An 18,766-nucleotide genomic window follows, 5' to 3' on the forward strand; every position below is an offset into this window, starting at 1 on the left:
AGTTTCTATTTCACTTTGCTTTTTTCATAAAAACTGAGTTAGATACAGGCATATGTGGGAGCCGCTGACTGTGACCGTTGGGGATGAAAATACCGGAAGATGGCACAGAGAGTCAATGCACAGTTTGCGCCTTTAATTACAATTTCATTTGTAACGCATGGTTAGGTCTGCTCATTGACATTTCCAAACCGCGGAGTGTTGTCATCCTATTAGGAATCACAAACCGTTTTGCAAGAAACATTGATTTTTTGGTACACTGGACATCTCTTTCCTGTTTCCTAAGCATTATTAGTCTAGGGAGTCACTTTGTTGGACTTTACACCTTTGTAGAAAAAGTGTTAGAGAAAACTTCCTTTATTAAAAAAAGAAAAGAAAAAGAGGGTTTTTATTTTTCCTGGGAGAAAAAATAGTTAAAATGCTCCAATTCATTGTGCATTATAACATAGCTTAACAAGACACAAGCCTTACTGAAAATATCAGGTATAGCGTCCCTAGCTGCACCAAGGGGAGCAGAACACGTGGAGAAGGAAAGCAGAATAGATAGCTTTTATATTCCTTTTCTCAGCAGCTCAAATAGCGAAAGCTCACTGTTCTCCAGCCCTGTTCCCTCTTCTATTCCTTAGCCAAAATGTCCTTCCTTTAGTTAGTTAGGGGTGTGTGGGGGTGTCTTTTGGCTTGGTTTTTAAGCTGTCAAAAGAGAGACGTGTATTTTAAGGCCACAAGTTATCATTGGGATCATTTCCGGTAAGCCCCTGCTTAACACAGAGCGTACAGTATCATTTGGCAAATCCTACAGTAAGCTCAATTTGAGGTTGAATTAAAATAAGTCTTCTGAAAAGACATTAAGCCTTGTTTTAAGAACTTCAAGCAACGGAGACTCCACCACACCACAGCAATATGTTTTAATGGTTAATGTTCTCATTACTACAAAGTCTTATTTTAGTCCTTGCCAGAAGGGTAAATTATTCTACAATCAGAACGTAAACACTGTGAGCCTAATCCAAGACCCACAGAAATCAATAAGAGTCCTTCCACTGATTTCAGTGAGTATTAGATCAGATCTTATAGCTATTCTGGAATAACTCCCCACCTTCCCGTACTTATTCTGCAATGCGGGTGCTTTATTCTGGTTTTAATTTAATCCACTCCCAAAATGCATTAGGTTAAATCAGTTCAGAATAAAGGTATCAGTAGCTGGTCGAGTCAAGTAAACAAGGCAATCATTTCCAGCTTGATTTTTTTCTGGATTTCCCCTTCCAGACATCGGACTTTACCAAAGAAAGACTTTCTGGCTCACTGATTCCAACAGATTCTTACTAGGAAAAAGCAGTACAGCAGTCTCAGTGGGTAACTGCTGTGAAATGATTGACTGAAGGCCTAAAGAACCTGAGATGCTCTCTCGGATGCTTCCACAAAGGGTGGCAGAGAGCAAGGCTGAGATTTTCACTGATACCTAGGGAATCTGAATGCTTGATTGTTATTAATTTCCATTGAGAATTGGTTGTCCAGAGCCTGTAATCCACTTTGAAAGATCCACCTTTACTAATATTTGTTTCTAGAAAATTAAATTGTCAATGTGCACAAGTGACATGTTTGGATGGCAACCATTAATGGGTACATTTATAACATCACTCCATTCTAATTACCATATGCTTTGGAAGTGCAACTGCCAGTATATCTAGTAGGGATGATTTCCCATGTATTTTTACTGCACTACAACAGAGATGCAAATGTTTCAAAAGCCCTTTCCCTCTGACAAATAACCATAATTTAACAATTCAGCTGCAGTCCATACTTACCCAGGCTGCGGCTCATCCAAAAATCTTTTACTGTCACTCAAGTGTCCGAACCATCAGCTCACACAGAATGAATTGTTTGAGAGGAGAATAAAATCAAAATGTCTCTCCCTAGCTGCAAAGGCTGACTGCTCAGTGAGTGTCATTGGTGTATTTGCTCTGGGCAATATCAGTGTTTTAAGCTGGCAATTACACCAGCTCCCTGGGATGACAGGCTTTTCAAATTGTAAATGCAAGAAAAATATTGGGCTTAATTGTTCCTGTAAACATTTCTTTGTGGCAATTTATTTGTACTTATCTTTGGCATACAGAGCAATTTGAAGGCAAAAAGCCACTGTGGGTAAAATTTGCCCTGGTCCTGAAGCTTAGCTAAAGGAGTGAAGTTTCTCCCCTCCACCTCAAAGGACCATCAACTAAGTAGACACACAGACTTTCCATTATGCGCCACAGAAAAGCCCCAATTTGACCCCAAAAGCCCACTTGGAGGGTGAGGTAAGTAGTTCATGTAGCACTTAACTGCTTCATTTCACCAGTCAGTCATTAGAGTCATGATTTTTGTCAGAATGTCATGGGAAAGAAGGCAGCAAATACTGGGAAACAGGATGCAACTGGATAACACTAAAAGAAAAAAGGCTGGAGCATTAGGGTCAATTAGTGAAGAGAGATGGAGAAGAAGCCATTTCAGGGAAAAGTCCCAAGGCTCAGATCCCTAGAAAAGAAGTTCAGTAATTCCTAAGCAACTGCAAATATTGGCCAAACCTGGTGCAGAAGGCCTTCTCCACTAACCAACTCCATGGTAAAGATGTTCATATTTCTTATCTGCTACCTCATTACAATAAAATAGGTACTTTTGTTGACAGCTAACCTCTCCCTCTGTTCTTTCTCCCTCATTTCACTTGAAAAATTGAAGATAGAAACTACAATTCACGATGTGTAAAAGTGAGTAAAAGCAAGACTAACTCTTTAAAGGTAGAAGACTATCTTCAAATATTCTCAAGACCTCTGCTACCAAACAAACTCCATAGGGTTCAAAGCAGTCCTACTGCGGCAGTATGGGGTATGCCTATATTGCAGTTACCAGAATTTGTCCAGAATTTAATGTAGATGTACTCAAGCCTGTTCAGGATATGGTAACAATGTAGCTGTGGCAGAAGGAACTTCAGCATGAACTAACTGCCTATTTATCGTACTTCTCAGGTATTTCTCAACTAATTTAAAGCAAAGTCAACTCTATCTACACAGTCCCACTAGTCCCTATAGTGAAGAAGGGATCAATCAGTAGTTCTCAATTTTTTCAAAGTCCAAGCACTCCACCACCATTTTTGGGGGATGTGACAGCTGGTTAATAACCATGCTTGGTGCTGCCTCAACTCCCCTGAGTGCTTCTTAGCCAGGTTCTGCTGCTGGGAAGGGCTGTGCCACATGTGCACGCTCCTCTTGCATTAGGGCTTTGATCACCCTAAAGCAGGCAGGAGCTGCCTGCGCCACACAGCTTTCTGGCCCAGTGAATCCAATGTTCCTCCTGCAAATGAGCAGACAGGACATTTCCACCTATGCCTGTTTCTAGGAGGAGCACTGGGGGAATGGACCAGAAAGAGTTGTATGGGATGAGGCAGCAAAGATGCCTGCTTTAAGTTGATTAGAGCCCTAATGCAGAGGGAGCGCATGGGGCAACTTTATCTGGTCATGGCTTCTGCAGCACCCTCAACCCATTGCATCCTGGTTGAGAATTACCGGTGTCTTTGTAAATGTTATGAGCCACACTGTTCTTTCAAGGTCTCTAGGCCTGTGAGAACTTGCCAAGCTCAGTGCTAATTTATAAACAAAAGGTGAGGTCATTTTGCATGTGCATTTCTTAAGGCTTAGGGCCATTATTTGTCACACAAATGACAGGTGCCATTGGAACATCTTAAATCTTCCTACTGTTCAGACAGCACTAAGCAGCATTCTACTGAAAAGTCAAGACCTTTTAAAGTGTGAAGCAAGCACCCACAGGCAGCAGGACCAAAGATCCCTAGGTACATTTGAAAATCTTGGCTTGCACCTTTTGAGCCCTAAATTCCTTATACTTCATGAGGTTTGTTTCCTGGGAGCAAGGTGGATTTTAAGGTCACCAACCAGCTGAACTGTAAACACTTAAGCCTACACAACCTCCGTTTAAATCACAGCAGTAATGCTCAGATACGGATCATCACATCATCAATTCTTTCCCCCAAAACTAACACAGACTTCATCTAATCTTGTTAGGCTGCAGTTTATCTATCTGTAAAAAAAATAAAATTAAATAAATCCAAGATTTTTATGAGGAAAGTGACAACACTGAGTCCAGTGAGGTTGGAGGCCTACCCTTGCATCCCCTCATAACATTTGCAATCTTACAGTCATTCATCCTACTTCTTGGCAGCAGCATCAGTGATTAAATATTCAGTTTGAATAGAACATTAGGGAACTCAGTCTGGTGCTATTAGCTGAGAAGGCTCAACATCCTTCTTCTCTCACTACTAAATTGGGTGGCCATCATAGAGGACAGTCCAGTTTTCTGCTACTCTATCCTCTATTGATATGAAACCCAACGCCTTTACGTCCTCTACTTCTCTCTTCAAGAGAATAATAGAGGACATAAAGGTGTTGGGGTTTGTATCAATAGAGGACAGAGGACAACCAAACTGTTCTCTATGATGGCCATCCTGCTACTAAAACATGTCTTTCACCCTGAACTATCAATAATTAGAGGATGGCTGGTGCCATTCATCCACCAGATTCTCATCTGCTGTATTATCCCAGGTCCTATTCTAATGTTTCCCTTTTAACACTTCCTGATGAAAATTTGCCTTGTATGATGACATAGAACAACTGGAGTTTGCCCTGACTTGTTTCTTGAGAACTGAGGTAAATCTTTGATGAGTAGTAAGTAAAACCCCTATCATGTTATACCCATACCTGTAAAATGGCTACATCATTAAATTCATTTATATTAGCTTCTTCAGTTCCAGATATCCCATGTGTGTTTTTGTGGCCATCTCTGCCCTGCTATCAAAGAACCAGGTTACCAATGCGAAAGAGAGTCAGAAACCATACAAATGTAATCATTTTAAGAGTAGGAACAACCCCTTACATTCTGTAGCACTTCCGGTCAGACTCTATTTCTGCTATTAGGTGTATAAGTGGGTTTAGGTGCCTAAGTGAGGTCCTAGTCCACTCCATTCAAGTCCTGAAACTCCATTCATGCATCTCCTTGTGTAATAGGCCATCATCTAATCTTTAAGACTGAGTCACAAAAAAAGCAGCAAGAAGAGCCTGCCCAACTTTTGAGTTAACTGTTTTTCAAGGACTTCATCAGCATAGAATTCAAGTATTCTTAGGTGCCCAAGTCCACTAATGTGACTACTAATTGGTAGAAGCTAATCTGGCCCTTCCATCCCCTCTCCTTTCTTGCTGGAGCTATTCCTCTCAGCTCAAAGGAGGCCCTGAATGCAGCTTGTTTAGCTCATTATTGGTAGTTAATACACAGGTTGTTAAAGTCTCCTATGAGAATGACTCCTCCATTGCTTCCTCTACTGCTGGAGGCTTTTGACATAATACCTTCAAATATCCTACCCTGATCCTTCTGACAATCATTTAAAATGGGGTCCATGGTAGTACTGTGTATCCTCATAGCTTTGTTAAGATATAAGGAATGCTCTCCTGTATGCACAATGCTTCCCTCTTAAGCAGTGGGAAGCCAGGAGGCTCCAGTGCTGGTTTATACTCAGATAACAATCTAGCAAAAACGCAGAACTGCTGCTATGAATTCCTCTCATTTAAATTCCTGTGTGGTAAATTGCTGAGTTACTGCTTCTGTTTCTTCACACAAACATTTACACACGTTGAGGTCTTCTGCAAGGAACTCCACTGGGAGCTCAGCCACATTTAATGCTTAGAGTGTGTCAAGCCACATGTAGCCATGAACAGCCTGCTAAATCAAACCTACTGCAGAACTTGGCACTTACCATAGTGAGTCTGTAGAGAAGACCCATTACTTAGATACATAATTTAAGTTTATTGCAACTTTATTGCTTAACTGCCACAAGGTGGTGTGTAAGAGAAATATTGAACATGGGAAGGTGCATGTGAGTGGTGCTCAAAACAGGAAAAAGCAAGCAGACGTAAACTTACAAGAGATATGTTGCACTGACATTTAATACCCAGGTGACTACTAAATTACAGTGTTCTTTGGGCAGCGGTTAATGATAATATATTGCACTGATAGAGATGCTACCTGAAGATCTCAAGGAACTTTGAAAAGAAGCCAACTTTTCAACTTGTGCAACTCCACTGAACTCACTGGAGTTATCCCAGCAGACAAACCAGCATTAAATGTCAGTACAGGAATGCTGGAACATTTTACTCTGGTGGACAAGACAGTGCATTGGAAACCAAGGAAACTTGGCTTCACTGTTAAACCCAGGTATGTCACTTCTCTTCTCTTGGTTCTGTTTATACCTTTCTACCTTTTATCTATTTTACATCAACAACTCTTTGGATCCAAAACTCTCCAACTGCCTTTGTAGATAGCTCAGTGCATTGGGGCATGAACACGAGAGCTAGATCCATTTACAGAAGGGCTTAGAAGATGCAGGTGCCCTAGCTAGCTGCTATATCAGGGCACCAGATCTGACTCAGGAGATTCCTTCTAGATCTATCTTCTGATGCACCTTGAAACCTGGTAACAGTTTTGGTAACATACTACCAGACTTGAAGAAACTTTGCAGTATCACAGAATTTAACTCGTTGGAAAAATTTTTAATTTTTTTTTTAGTCTTAATTTAATTTTCAACCCACATCACAAAGCTTAATGTGAGGAAGTGAGGTGCACCACAAAAGAGAGTATTAGGGAATGCTGCAAGGGTGACTCAAAGCAAAGTAAAATGCCCCCTGTATTGTACAGATACACATACAACAAATGCCTTTGAATTATTTGTCAAGGTCTGATCTTAGTGACTGCACCCATTGTGAAGTATCAGAGAGTGATGAATATGAAACAAAACCAGCTTCCTGTCTGGCACAGCCAATAACACGGCCCACAATACAGATACCTTTCTCTCCATATTCCATACTGCCCCTGCAGTGATCCTGCTATCCTATGCAGGTGCAATGTCCGGTTTCTATGATAGCTTCTCAGCTACTTTCTCTGTATTTAATTTTATTTTAGGAAAACAAAAATCAATTCCTACCCACAGAACATTATTACAATCAGGCCAAGGTACTGGATAAATTGTTGAAAGGTAATTTAGAATCCTAAGTTCATACTTTAAATTGCTAGAGCCCATTTAGGAGCCCACAATTAGGCTCTTCATCAGTCTCATGGCTTAATATCCACAGCCTTAAAGTTTTAGTTCAGGAACATACTTAAACATGCACATTCCATTAAACTATGCATAGGAACATAGGACTGGTAGGGGCCTCCTGGCCCAAGAGTTCAGTTCCCTGTGATTGCCCACAACCATTTTTCAAAGGGTCCACAAGAACGTTCACTGTAATTCCTCTCGCAGACCACAGCCACCAAGCAGCCAGTGGAAAAACAACTCTATAACATGCCACTGACAAGGAGTAGGCAAGACAAGGGTGCCACCGCTGTCTTTGCCGCTGCAGTGAATGTGGTAGAATAACTTATGCTCAGATAATCCTAGAAAGGGAGCCATGCCCTGCACTATCAAAGACAGCAAAGAAAACCTCTTGGTCCATGTTATTTGACCCAACAGAATAATTCCTTCTTGACCCCAAATACAGTAACTGATTTGATCCCAAATACATGACAAAGACCCTCCAGCTAGGCACCCAGGAACCAGTAAAAGCACCAGCACATCCCATCCAAAATGTCACCTCTATCTGAAGCCAAAGCCAAATGCTTCAGAGGAAGGCAACTCCCACCTCCAGAAACCTGGAAAGCATATAAAACATTCATGGTGGGGGAAATCTGCACTCAGATGTTTAAAATTATTCACATGAAATAAACTGTTGAATAGGTCTATAGGGCACAATAAAACAGGTGCCCAGTAAATATCCGGTAATGTAGGAAGAAAGAAATCCTTCTCTAGGAGAGCAGTATTCTCTGGAGAACTGGATCTGCAGTGACCAGGGGCTGCAAACAGGACAAGCAGTTTGCAAGCTGTTTGCTGGGTGCAAGAGGAGGAAGGGGGAGAGAAACCAGGCACCAGATCCTGCCCAGGAAAGGTAACGAAGCCAGAGTTTTCTGTGCCTGTGGCTTCCTGAGTGTTTGTCTGGTGGGCTGTGTTTTTGGGGCATGTGCTATGAGAAGCTAGGAGTCTTGCTGACTGAGTGATTGCTGATTGCTGAGTGATTGGTGCCTGGGCCTGATGGAAGCCCTAACGAGGGGGCAGAGCCAGTCTAGGCCCAGCAGTGTATAAAAAGATACCCCCCAGGTGACCAAGGAGCCAGTAACCAGGGGCTACAAACAGGGTAAGTAGTTTGCAGGCAGTTTACTGGCCAGTTTGTGGCCCCTCACTACCCCTTTTGAAGGGAGTGCCTTCTAGCTTAGCATGAGGAAGCAGGAAAAAAGTAACCCTTTGGGCCAATGAACAGTAAACAGACCAGCTTCCAGGTGAGGTTGCTAGGGAAGGTGTACTTGTAAGAAGAGCAGTAAGAGGGAGAAGGCAGATTAGGAGACCCCAGGAAATGGCTGAAGGCTGGAAGCTTGTGATTTCTGGCAGCAAGCAGAGATCTTCACCTCCACCTGCATTGGTTCGTCTGGAGAACAGATATATACAGCCCTAACAGCAGAAAGGGAGGAACACATTCCACTAGTGGAGGAAGACGGGTCAGGCCTCACTAAGGTAGGAAGGATCAAGGCAACCACCACCAAGCAGAAGCAACGGGTGATGGTGGTTGGAGACTTCCTTCTGCAGGGACATCTGCTGACCTGACCTGTTGTCTCAGGAAGTCTGCTGCTAGCCTGGAGCCCAGATCCGGGATGTCATGGAGGGACTACCGAGATTTATCTGGCAATCTGACTGCTACCCCATGCTGCTCATCCATGTGGGCACCAATGATGCTGCCCGGAGAGACCCTGAGCATATAAAAAGTGACTACAAGGCTCTCTGGGTGCAAGGGTGAGGGTGTCTGGGGCTCAGGTTGCATTCTCATTGATCCTTCTGGTTAAGGGAAAAGGACCAGGCAGGATCAGGTGCATCCTGCAGATCAGTACCTAGGTGTGAAGGGATTAAGCAGGACTTTGGCTTTTTCAACCATGGAATGTTCTTCCAAGAAGAAGGATTGCTGGGAAGAGATGGGATGCACCTGACGAAGAGAGGGAAGAGCGTCTTCGCAGACAGGCTCACTAACCTAACGGGGAGGACTTTAAACTCGGTTAGCCAGGGGATGTAGAGCAAAGCCCTGAGGTAAGTAGGGAAGCAGGAGATCTGGAGGAAGAGCAAACAGGAGGAGGCAATAGGGGAGATGCTCTGATACTTCCTGAGAAATCAAGGCAATCAACTAGTTGCCTCAGGTACCTTGCACAGTCCTGGATCTGATGTGACTGGAATAACAGAGACTTGGTGGGAGCTCACATGACTACAGCACTGTCATGGATGAAGATAAACTGTTCAGGAAGGACAGGCAGGGGAGAAGGGGAGGAGGAGTTGCACTTATGTTAAAGGCCCATATGATTGCTCAGAGCTCTAGTATGAAACAAGAAATAGGCCTGTTTGAAAGTCTCTGGGTTAAGGTCAGAGGAGAGAGCAACAAGGGTGATGTTGTGGTGGGTGGTGAATGAGACCGCTAGTGGAAGTTTCCAGATCACAGACCCTGGTTCTTGGGGGAGACTTCAGTCACCCTGACATCTGCTGGGAGGGCAATCCAGCAGTGCACAGGCAATCCAGGAAGTTTTTGGAAAGGGCTAGGTACAACTTCCTGGTATAAGCGCTGAAGCGGCCAACTAGAGGCCATGCTTTTCTTGACCTGCTGCTTACAAACGGGAAAGAATTGGTGGGGAATGTAGAAATGGATGGCAACTTGGGCAGCAGTGACCACGACATGATAGAGTTCAGGATCCTGAGGAAAGAGGATAGAGAGCAGCAGAGTAAGGACCCCGGACTTCAGAAAAGCAAACTTTGACTTGCTTAGGGAACTCATGGGCAGGATCCCTTGGGAACCGAGTCTGAGAACAGGAGTCCAGGAGAGCTGCCTGTATTTAAAGAAACCTTACTGAGAGTGCAGTAACAAACCATCCTGATATGCAGGACAATTAACAAGTATGGCAGAAGACCTGCTTGGCTTACTAGGGAATCTTTCTGTAAACTAAATCACAAAAAGGAATTTTTATAAGAAGTAGAAACTTGGACAAATACCTATGGAAGACTATAAGAGCATTGCTTGGGCATGTAGGGATGAAGTCAGGAAGGCCAAAGTGCAATTGGAGTTGCAGCTAGCAAGGGATGTGAAGGGTAACAATAAGGATTTCTATAAGTATGTTGGTAGAAAGAAGAGGATCAGGGAAAGTGTGGGTCCCTTACTGAATGGGGAGGCAACCTTGTGACAGATGATACAGAAAAGGCTGAAGTATTTAATTCCTATTTTGCCTTACTCTGGACCTTGCCTGTGAAGACTACTGCATTGGGTAACATAGCTTGGGGAAGAGATGAGCAGCCAACACTAGCAAAAGAACAGGCTAGGGACTATTTAGAAAAGCTAGGCATATACAAGTCCGTGGAGCTGGATGGTATGTACCTGAGAGTGCAGAGATAGTTGGCTGATGTGTTTGCAGAGCTACTGGCCATCATCTTTGAAAACTCATGGCGATTAGGAGGGGTTCCAGATGATTGGAAAAGGGCAAAAATAGTGCCCATATTTAAGAAAGGGGGAAAAAGGAGGATCCAGGGAACTACAGACCAGTCAGCCTCACCTCAGTCCCTGGAAAAATCATGGAGCAAAGCCTCGAGGAATCCATTTCTAAGCACTTGAAGACAAAAAAGGTGATTAGGAACCATCAGCATAGATTCACCAAGGACAAGTCATGCCTGAGCAACCTGACTGCCTGAGACAATTGGCTCTGTGGATGTGGGGAGACCAGTGGATGTGGTGCACCTTGATTTTTTTTTTTTTTTTTTTAAGCAAGGCTTTTAATATGGTCTCCCACAACGTTCTTGCAGACAAACTAAAGGAGGTATGGGTTGGATGAATGGACTAGAAGGTGGACAGAAGACTGGCTGGAGCATTGGGCTTAGAGTGTATTAATGAATGGCTCAATGTCTAGTTGGCAGCCAGTATCAAATGGAGTGCCCCAGGGGTTGGTCCTTGGGCCAGTTTTGTTCAATGTCTTCATCAAGGACCTGGAAGGTGGCAGAGTGCACACTCAGCAAGTCTGCAGATGACACCAAGCTGTGGGGAATAGAAGATATGCTCAGCACTGGTGAGCCCACATCTAGAATACTGCATGCAGTTTTGGGCCCCCAGGCTACAGAAAGGATATGGACAAATTGGAGAGAGTCCACTGGAAAACAAAAAAAGTTGAAGGAGCTGGGGGACATGACTTCTGAGAAGAGGCTGAAGGAACTAGGCTTATTTAGTCTAGAGAAAAGGAGGCTGAGAGGGGACTTAATAGCAGCCTTCAGCTACCTGAAGTGGAGTTCAAAAGAGGATGGAGCTAAACTGTTCTCAATGGTGGCAGATGACAGAACAAGGAGCAACAGTCTCAAGTTGCAGAAAGGGAAGTTTATGTTAGATAATAGGAAGAATTTTCTCACGAGAAGGGTAGTGAAGCACTGGAACAGGTTACCCAGAGAGGTGAGGGAAACTCCATCCTTGGAGGTTTTCAAAACCTGGCTAGACAAAACTTTTGCTGGGATGATCTAGTTGGGGATGGTTCTGCTTTGAGCAGGGGGATAGACTAGATGGGCTCCTGAGGTCCCTTCCAACCCTAATTTTCTGTGACAAGCTTGATGCTAGCAGGTGGCACAAGGGGAGGGGGGTCCCTGACATCCATCATTTGGTTCTGACACAAATTGTGTAATTACTGGACCCCAGAGCTGGAGCTGGTTGAGGGGCAGCTAGTAAGTCATGACTGGTGGGGAATGTTTTTGTACAGGATGGTTATAAAGCCATGGGACCCTGATTGTTGACTTAAGAGGACACAGGTAAACTCTTCAGCCTGCAGGCTTTGCAAGTGGTGGCTTACCACTGCTGGTTGCTTACTGCCTTACTTTTCCACAACTCTCCCAAAGAGAGACTGTAATTTGGACTTCTGCAAGAACCAGTTGGCATGTGGATAGGGTGCCAAAGGGAAATGGAGCCCCAAGAACAATCGGCACTATCCATTCATGGGAAGGACCACAAATGACCAAGGACCCTCCCTCTTTCTTACAACACCAAGGTATGGCGGGTGATTTGTGGGGCATGCCCTGTGACTGGGAGTTATTTAGAGCCAAACTGTCTGGTTCCAAGAGCTGGCACCCTAGAGGCGGGAGTACATGGTCCTGGGGACAAAATCAATTTGGGCACCACCACTCACAATGAGAGGTTTCATAACATCAAGAACAGTCGTCGACATATATCGAGGAGAAAAAGCTGATTTTTCCTAAAACGGAACCTGAAAATATAGGTTTTACTTATATGCAATATCACCTTATACCTGAAACAATACAGCATATTCAAGAAAATGAAGTGCTCAGACTACTGAAAACTATTGTCAGTGACTGAAGAAGTGTGCACACAATTTTTTTGTGACAGAAATCTGCTACTGACAGAGGCATGGAAAGCACATTGCTAGAAGCATAGATCTTCTGGACACAAGAAACAAAGCAAGAAAAAGAGAACTGGGTAGGTAGGTTGGAGAATAAGGCAGCCAAATCTTTCAACTAAGTTTCCTGAGTCTTGTGATAAACTTTTATCCATTACTCTGGCTCACTGAGGTATCATTTGTCATGATGACAAACGAATGACATTTCCTTCCTTTGAGGCCATTTGCCTTCATCACATGTTTTGACAGCTACATGATTCTGAAGATGGCACTTGCCAGGAGATGTCATCGTAATTCACCAGATCTATTCTCAAGAGATATGAAAGTAGCAATTTAGTAAGAGTTCAAAGAGAAACCAGGATAGGGATAGGGAAAGGTACCACCTCCCCCAGCCTTGGACTTTTGGTGATGGCTTTATCATCAACCAATAACTTCGGAATCTTCATTTTGTTACTAAACAGTTGGAAAAGGTAATTTTTTTTTTTTTTTTTAAGTTATAGAAATCCAGAAAAAATATAGCAGCAGGATACTTTTTGGGTTTGTGTATATGGTCTTTTTTTTTTTTTTTTTTTTTTTAAATCCTGGAACTTTAAAATTCCATCACTGCCATGAGGGTTTTTTGTGCTTTGGGGTGAATTTAGCTGAATAACACCGAACTTCTTTTAAATGACATTCACTTCCTGCAGGACAGATGGAATTATAAAGTTTCAGGGCTGCATATTCTGAAGGGAATAACTTTAGGAAGAAATGTTTTAGTACAGTCTAATATTATTGTTTCCTTGTAGTCCCCAATTTGTCTGTAACCGTCTGCTGTCTTTTGCCTTATACTTCAGTTGTAAAGTCTTTTAGTCAAGACTGTCTTTTTGTACAATCACAGAACAGTGCCTAGCACAGTTGTGGTACATGATAATATAAAAGGCAGCATAATTTCCTCAGGCCCCTGTTTTCAAGAGGAAGCAACTGGCAGCTGAAACTTTTAAAGTATTTGCCTCTTTCATCTATGCTGCCCTGCTGCTGCATCAGCAACATTAGTTTATGCATGAGGGAGATTTTAAAACTGCCTTGTAGGTTACTGCATGCAAGAACCTTTTCCTACCATAGCCCTGGACAACATAAATACAAACACACACACAGCTTCACACTACAGAATTCAAAGATTCTGAAACCATTAAAATAATCTATTCTGATCTAAATTACACTGGAAGGAAAATTCTGCTCAATAACAAGCTCACTTGCAATGCTTTTACTCAATTTTGTATCACTATGCAGCCACTGGATGCATCTACACATGCTATCCATGCTGTAAAGGCTCACTGTGCAGTAAAATACAGCATAGTATGCCTTCCCTGGGAGCATATTTACATGTACTCCCTGTTGGGAGCAAATCTGCTCCCACTGGGAGCAACCCATTGCAGGGCTGCTGCTACCCTGCTCTGGTCCCCGTGCAGCAGCCAAGGGGAGCTCCAGGCTGCCCCAGGGTGCTAGCCTGGGGGCTGGCAGAGATGACAGGGGTGGTCCCCATGTGCATAGGGCCAGGAGAGCTCTGCTGGCTGCAGCAGCATCTATCTCCTTTCCCTACACATATCAGGAGGGGTCCTGATGTGCAGGAGGTAGGGAGATAGCTGCTACTACAGAGATCCCCCTGCCTATAGGGCAAGTCCCAGGCCCAGTGGGGCTTCCTCACACAGGTGGGGTCTGTCCTGCTTTGGGACAGCTCCCAGAAATCCCCTGGCTGGGTGGGGACTTCCCTGAGCAGCCTGGGGCTGAATGGGGCTGCCCTGCTTATGGGATATTTTCTGGTCAGGCCCTGGCTATGCAGGGAAGTAGAGAGCTCCCTTGTCCCGGGACTACTCAGCTTGAGCCAGAAGGTGAATAGCACCAGGATTGAGGGGAGGTGGCAGAAAGCCACCCCTTCCTAGCGCTGTTCAGCTCAGTTCTGCTGAGCAATGCCAGGACCAAGAGAGTTTCCTGTCCCCTGTGACCGCCCCTAGTGTTAGGGCTGACTAGGAACAAATTTGCACTATACATGCACTACTGTGCAGTATTTACTGTGCAGTTAGTTTACTACCTGTGTTTATAGGTAGTAGCTAACTGTGCAGTAGACTAACTTATTGTGCAGTAAATGGTGTGCACATGTAGACAGTAACCCATTACTGCACAGTAGATTAGTTTACTGTGCAGTAAGTCTCTTGTAGACATACCCACTGTGGGGCAAAATGATACATAAAAAAAATATTGTAACTTCTTAAGTTACTTTACTGATGTTACACATGGTGAGTACAACATCATTTTTCTTCAAATAACTCATATGCCACATGAGCATTTTGACAAAATAAAAGCCAGCTTTGTCAAAACCACTTCTGAAGTCCAAAATAATTACTGCTCCCTTTCTACTTGGCTCACAGAGCCAAGTTCTTATTTTACCCTCCATTCTCCTACGAGTTCACACCAAGTACTCTGGAGACAGAGGCACTGTGGCAGAGTGGTTAAGGCATCTTGTTGAGGCTCCAGAGACATAAGTCTGAGCCTCATTCCTGTTTTACACTTAAGATTACCTATTGACCACCTCACTGTAAATGGGAACCTGGTCATTTTGGCTGGGGTAAAGACAGCCAGGTGCCATGTTAGCTACATTGCTCTCTTATGTGTCAGTGCCTCCAGAAACTTGTTGTTAGCCACAGTAGCCTGATGGGCCATCTCGGCTCGAAGGGCTTCTGACTTTGTGAATGGCCTGGCTCACAGCAAGAGGCATATGTGTCTTTGCAAGAGAGAAGCTCATTTTTCCCAAATGTTAATGGTTTCTTCTAAAAAAAAAAAAGTAAAATAGGGCTATTATTCAGTGTTTAATTTAATTGTTCTCCTGTCTCAGGGGCCTAGTGAGAGCCGTGCACAACTACTCTACCCTGCTCCTTGTTGGTTATAGTTTTCTCATCACTAGAGATAGCAGCCAGCTGACAGCACATTGGGTAAATTGGGATGACTGTTTCTTCTTTGCTTCACAGTAGCATCCACAAGCCTGAGTCAAGAAAATGTCCTGAGTGCTAGCTTCTATATAAGCCCATAACAAGAGACAGTTCTCACCTTCAGTCTATACAAATAAAGCACAAGGAGGGTAGAAGGGAAGAGACAGACACAGAGCTGGAAAGTGATTTCACAAGGTCACATGGCAAATCAGTGTCTAAAGTCCAGTCAAGTGCCTTGCCTCTACATCAGCTTGGCTTTCCAGCTACACCCCAACATTATATGGTAAAACATGCAAGGGGAATGTAAGGTAATTCTTGCATTCCACCATACCTAGAAATTCTTTCAAGGAGCTCATGAACTGTCTCCATGGGGATTTTTGTTAGGAAAAAGGGAACAACGAGAGTTAAGAAGGAAATTGAGCATGAGGTATGCAAAATGGGCTACTGTGTCCCTAATGACACTTGGAACAGTTAGGAGATGGATGGGAAGAGGCAAGGGAAAGGTTCAGCATGGGGAATGGGAGGTTGTACAAACATCAGCTAAGGTCAGCAAGCTGTCCAGACTAAAGCTCATGTATACATCAATAAGACTAGAAGCAACTTCAGATGGATGGATGCAATTTCAGATGGATGCTGTATGAGCAGCTCAGCATGTGTATTGAGCCAATACATTCCCTGTATTAGGAACCAAGAGAACATTGTTACACACAGTCCTGCAAGCGTTATTTCCTGATGGGTCAGCTGTTTATAGTCTTTGCAGAAATGTCATACTATTTGGCAATTTAGTTTCTGTGTGGGAGAGCTATGGCAATCAGCAAGGGAGTTTGTGCTTTACCCTAGTCTTCTCTTGTTAAATTCAAGTCTTGGGGAAGAATTGCTTGTTGAGAATCAGAGAGGCACCAATGCTTAGATTGAGATTATAAGAGGAAGAGCTTGCTTGCATGTCATTTGTGACTACTTCTGTTCAGTTACTGGTATATATTACAGCACATAAAAATGTCTAGTCTTCATATCACTGGTTTTTCCTTCAACAGTGAATTGACTTGCAAGTCCCAGGACTAGAACAACAACAATATTATTGTATAGTTCCTCTCAGGCTTTCATCTTCACTAGGAAAATGCTATACTCAATTATAAACAATCCTACATATTTTCAGGTTCTGTTTTAGGAAAACAGCATTTTCCCCCTGAATATAAGCTGATAATAAAAAATAAAGCCCATGAACTAACTGCTACTAATCTCACAACATCCCGCAGGAGATTCAGATAACCAAGGAAAGGACTCAAAGGATTAAATACACTAAAAACACCAAAATAAAAAAGCATCTTTCATAGCAAAGTAAATTTTGACCCAACGCTCATTTTACTGTCTTCAGCCTAAAATCCCCTGGCAATTCATATAAAGACAAATATTGTAAGTTAAACAAAAACTGTTAAGAAGGGCCTGTTTTGTTTAAACCTGTAAAAAGTTAAGATTTGAATTGCAGGTCTGGATTCAAAATTCATTGGCACGTAAAGACAAAAACCCTGAATCCAAATAGTTCTGGTTTCATGTTTTCAAAAGCAAATTTTCCTAAGTTTTGAAGGGATGTGGGGAGGGAGAAAGCAGGTGGTTTCATGGGATTTTTTTTTGACAATTTGTTTCCTTTGTTTTATAAGGAAATGCTAATTTGTTGCATTCAAAATGTTAAAAACTCTTGGTTTTGACCAGCTTCCAGTGAAATGCAGGCAGGGGTCCAACAGGACTGTGTATGTTAGCTCACCTTGTGGCCAAACTGTTTCATGGCTCTGCAAGTCCAATGGTGCCCTATCACACAGCCTACACCAGAGCTGGGGACCCATGACAGTGAAGCCGTGGGTCTAGGAGCCTCAATTTGATACCAAGGTTTTTGGTCTTCTGTTCTCTGGGAACCAGGGAGGAGTGACAATCTGGGTGACCCCCTCCCTGCACAAATTAAACCTGTCACCCCTTTTCCACTTGATTCTACATGGCACTCCTGAGAGACATAGTCTGGCACCTGTCCCCATGACCAGACTTTATAGTAGAGGTGCACCGATACATTGGTCCCATATTGGATCAGCACCAATATAAGGAAAATTGAAGTATTGGCAATCGGCTTTTTTTGGCTGATGTGGCCGATAATGTTGCCAATAAATGCCCCGTGCGTGCATGCAGCCACAGCACAGCACACAGGCTGCCAAGAGCACAACCCAGCAGCATAGAGAGCATCCAGGTCTGGCTGGTAAGTCTGTTGTAAAGGAAGTGGGGTAAGGAGGGGGGAGAGATCAAGCCCCCAGCAGTGAGGGAGGGAGCACCCCTGCCACCTGCCCCGAGAGCAGCCCAGCCCAGCCCAGCCCCCTGCTGGGAAGAGCTTGGCGTTGCCTAAGCCCCAGCCTGCAGCAGCAGCCTGCTCTCACCCCACATGCAGATCCAGGGGCACAAACCCCCTATGCCATCCCAGGGTGCCCATAGCAGCGGGAGCTGCCATCCCCCTGTGCCCTCCAGATGAGCCGCTCATGGCTCCATCCTACACTCCATCCTAGATGTGCAGTACTTGTCCCAGCCCCAGCCCCATTCCCTCTCTCACCATGGGAATAATAAATATATATTAAGATCATACCTAGTGGCTCCCATCCTAGCATCCATGTAGTCTCTAGTGCACAGGATATAAAAGGGGCATGACTAGAATTATGTGCTCCAGCAATCACTACCTAGAGGATGGTCTCATGGGGATCATTTTTACCCGATGCATGTCAGGCAGCCACAAAACTGCTCTGACCCGCAGTCAAGACTAGGGTTGTCAGGGAATCAGGGTCTCCTAACCTCCTCCCCAATAACCCCCAAATCATCAGGCAAAGTAGAGATTTTAGTTCTATAAATACACATGATCTATAATTTTAAATAGATTAACGTATGAATTTAAAGCATTTTCATGCAAAATAGTTTAACTATACTTTTTAAAACAAAGAATTGAATTACTAACTTTTTTTGTCATTTGTATATCTTTATAATGTTGGCACTGTTGACATATAATTAACTGCTAGAACTCATTGCCACAGGAGTTATGGAGGCTGATGATTTAACTGGGTTGAAAAGGTGACTAGATGAGTTAATGGAGGATTGCTTCATTAGTGGGTATTAAACATAAGAATGGGTGGTGCAACCTCCAAATGAAAACTTCCCAGGCCTCTGAATGCCAAAATCAGGCCAAATGTCTGTAAATTAGGGAACAGATGGTAAAAAATAAGCCTAAAAATGCCTGCATGTGAAGTCCA

The sequence above is a fragment of the Alligator mississippiensis genome, chromosome 3, assembly GCF_030867095.1.
Source record: "Alligator mississippiensis isolate rAllMis1 chromosome 3, rAllMis1, whole genome shotgun sequence".
In the NCBI taxonomy this organism is placed as follows: Eukaryota; Metazoa; Chordata; order Crocodylia; family Alligatoridae; genus Alligator; species Alligator mississippiensis.